This window comes from Rhinopithecus bieti, unplaced genomic scaffold (genome assembly GCF_001698545.2).
Source record: "Rhinopithecus bieti isolate Rb0 unplaced genomic scaffold, ASM169854v2 scaffold_18602, whole genome shotgun sequence".
NCBI classification, from domain to species: domain Eukaryota; kingdom Metazoa; phylum Chordata; class Mammalia; order Primates; family Cercopithecidae; genus Rhinopithecus; species Rhinopithecus bieti.
Genome location: NW_016809123.1, coordinates 10,330 through 13,690, shown reverse-complemented (window position 1 = coordinate 13,690; position 3,361 = coordinate 10,330). Strand labels below are relative to the sequence as shown.

The following is a 3,361-nucleotide window of genomic DNA, read 5'->3' as shown; positions in this document are numbered from 1 at the left end:
CTTTAGGAAAGAAATGAGACACAAAGTATGGAGAAAGAAAAAGAGGGCCCAGGGGACCGGAGCTCAGCAAAGAGAGGACCCAGGCCGGCACCGGTCTCTGAGTTCCCTTAGTATTTATTGATAATTATCTTTACCATCCTGAAGATAAGGGAGTGGCAGGACAATAGGATCATTGTAGGGAGAAAATTAGCAGTAAGAGGTATGGGTAAAGATCTCTGTGACATGAATAAGTTCAAAGGAAAATGCTGTGCCTTGATATGCATATGCAAACATCTCCATAAACCTTTTAGCAGCATTGTTTCGGCAAGTCCCACCTTTTGCCCTAAGGCGGTTTTCTCCTTTCTCAGTAAACAAAGCATACAATCGGGTCTCACACTGACATGTCCCATTGCCCAGGGACAGGCAGGAGACAGATGCTTTTCTCTATCTTAACCGCCAACATCTGCCAAAAGGCCTTCTTTCCTCTTGTACTAGTCCTCCTCAGCACCGACCCTTCACGGGTGTCGGGCTGGGGACGATCAGGTCCTTCTCTTCCCACGAGGCCCTATTTCACACTATCNTCCATAAACCTTTTAGCAGCATTGTTTCGGCAAGTCCCACCTTTTGCCCTAAGGCGGTTTTCTCCTTTCTCAGTAAACAAAGCATACAATCGGGTCTCACACTGACATGTCCCATTGCCCAGGGACAGGCAGGAGACAGATGCTTTTCTCTATCTTAACCGCCAACATCTGCCAAAAGGCCTTCTTTCCTCTTGTACTAGTCCTCCTCAGCACCGACCCTTCACGGGTGTCGGGCTGGGGGACGATCAGGTCCTTCTCTTCCCACGAGGCCCTATTTCACACTATCACATGGGGAGAAACCTTTGACAATACCTAGCTTTCCTAGGCAGAGGTCCCTGCGACCTTTGGCCGACCTTTGGCCTTGTACGTGTCCCTGGGTACTTGAGATTAAGAGAATGGTGATGACCTTTAACCAGCAAGCTGTCTTCAGGCACTTGTTTAACAAAGCACATCCTGCATAGCCCAAAATCCATTAAGCCTTGAGTCACCACAGCACATATCTCTTGCAAGGGCAAGGTCGGGGGTAGGGTCACAGATTAACAGCATCCCAAATACAGAACAAAATGGAGTCTCTTATGTCTACTTCTTTCTATATGGACACAGTAACAGTCCGATCTTTCTTTGTTTTCCCCACAGTCCACCGCTCCCCGGCTTCTTTTCCTGCTTTTGCTTTTCCCTTCCCCCGCTCCCGCACTCAGGCCTCTAGACCCCACCACCGCCCAGCTGAGTCCCCCACGGCTCCACTGGGCAGAAAGTGCACTGGAGGCCCTGCTGCTTGCCGCCCGCCGGTGCCAAGAAGTCAACTAAACAAATGCTTTGTAAAAAGAACTTTTCCATGGAAAAATCTCTCATGATTTCCATTCTCAAGGCTCTTCGAAGGACTAAAAACTAAAGGCGACGATGGATTCATTCGACAAGTCCTAGTCGGGCAGCCTGGAGAGTGCCAGACCCTGCTCCCCGCTAGGGGACCCACGAACGACCCTCGCCGCCATCCCTGCCCTGGTGGAGCGCCGGTGCTTGGGACACAGGATCCGAAGATGGCAGCGGCAGCTCCGCGGGGGCCCGAAAGCGACCTGGCAGGGTGGGCACACGCTCCCTCACTGGGTGAAGGTGGCACAAAGAACAGGAAGAGCCATCCCGGGAGCCACGTGGCATTCAGCTTCCATTGGGCTCCCAGGAGGCTGGGGCCGGGGTCGCAACGGGGGCGTTTCTGGGGGTTCCTGAAGCAGGCGAGGGGCACGGCGGGCGAAGGCCATTCGGCTGTCCTTCTGGCTCCAGAATCTCCCAAGGCGCAGGTGTCCAACGTGACCAGCACGACTCACCGCTACAATCTTTTCGATTTTCCGAGGCCTTGCTCAGTGGTCCTGCCTGGCGGGCCCTGAGGAAGGGACGGAGGAAGTTTAGTGAGTGCGCCCTTCCTATAGCGCCCAGTAGAGATCACAGTACCTGACTCCGTGGCGCAATCGGTTAGCGCCTTCGGCTGTTAACCGAAAGGTTGGTGGTTCCAACCCACCCAGGGACGCTTGTTGAATGCTTTTAAAGCATTCACGCATTGTCAATCACTACATGAATGGGCAAAAATGAATTATCTTCATTACTATCTTCATCACTACATGAATTATCTTCCCGGAGTCCTAGGCCACTAATTTGTGACTTATCCATGTCCAGGGACAAGGCACCTCCCCGACCAGCTTCTTAACCGGGTATCTCCTGAAATCCTGGGTTTATACCTGTGTAACTCAGGAATCCTGAAACAGAGACCTAGGAACCCACTTTTAGTGTGATAAAATTCTAATTGAGTCCGTTATACGCTTAAACGAGTAATTTACATGCCTCCATTTTTTCATATTTTAGTAATAGGAGTCCAGTAGTATCCCCAGGATGTGACTGAATTTACTGATTGTTCTATCAATAATGTGACCAGTGGAATCATTCATCATCATAGTGATCCTCTCCATCATTTTTGAAAACAGTATTTTTCCCCACTTTGTACATGATTTATTTAACCCTTTTCAAAATGTTTTTGTTAGCCAGGCGTGGTGGCATGTGCCTGTAATCCCAGCTACTTGGGATGCTGAGGCAGGAGAATCGTTTGAGCCTGAGAGGTGGAGGCTGCAGTGAGCCCAGATCGCACCACCACACTCCAACCTGGGCAACAGAATGAGACTCCATCTCAAAAAAAAAAAAAAAAATGTTTTTGGGATGAGGTTGGTTTCATGGTTTTAGGATTACAAAGAATGCTGCAGTCACCATTCTTGTACACATATCTTTGGTCATTGTGGAAATGTCTACACCACAGATATTTCTATAGTGTAGAGAACTGGATGTGCCGTTGCTACATTATAGTGTTTATATAATGCTTCTAATTTGAGTACATTCTGCAAATGTATCTTTCACGGGAGCAATACCTAATAGTATTCCAATATGAACATTTATAAGAGGAAAAATGTGCAGATATGCAGTTGAGCTTTGTGCCTCTCCATGGGGCCCATGTTCATAAAATGGTGGCATTAGCAATCTGAGAGTTGAGTTTGTGGCCCTCTGACATCAAAAGCTGAAGCAGAGGACATGAAAACCCTCACTGCACATCCTCTGTAGTCTGGCCAGAATCATTCCTAGGTCGGTGGTCTCTTATCAGGAGGGAATGCTGCTTGCTTGCTTTGTCAAAACCACAAAAGGGAGGGAAAGTATCAGGCTGTTGGTTGATAACAGTGGTGAAGCAAGTCTTTCCAAAGGGCTGGTTTGTTAACCCTTAGGGAAAAAAAGCCTAATTCTTTTTTTTTTTTTTTTTTTTTTTTTTT

General features: G+C 48.3%; 1 non-coding gene across 1 annotated transcript; it reads left to right on the top strand.

Moving 5' to 3' along the window:
* Positions 1–2,008: 2,008 nt before the first annotated feature.
* Positions 2,009–2,082, top strand: TRNAN-GUU (transfer RNA asparagine (anticodon GUU)). The gene has a single exon. It is a non-coding gene; the product is annotated as a tRNA-Asn (tRNA).
* The last annotated feature ends 1,279 nt before the right edge of the window (positions 2,083–3,361 follow it).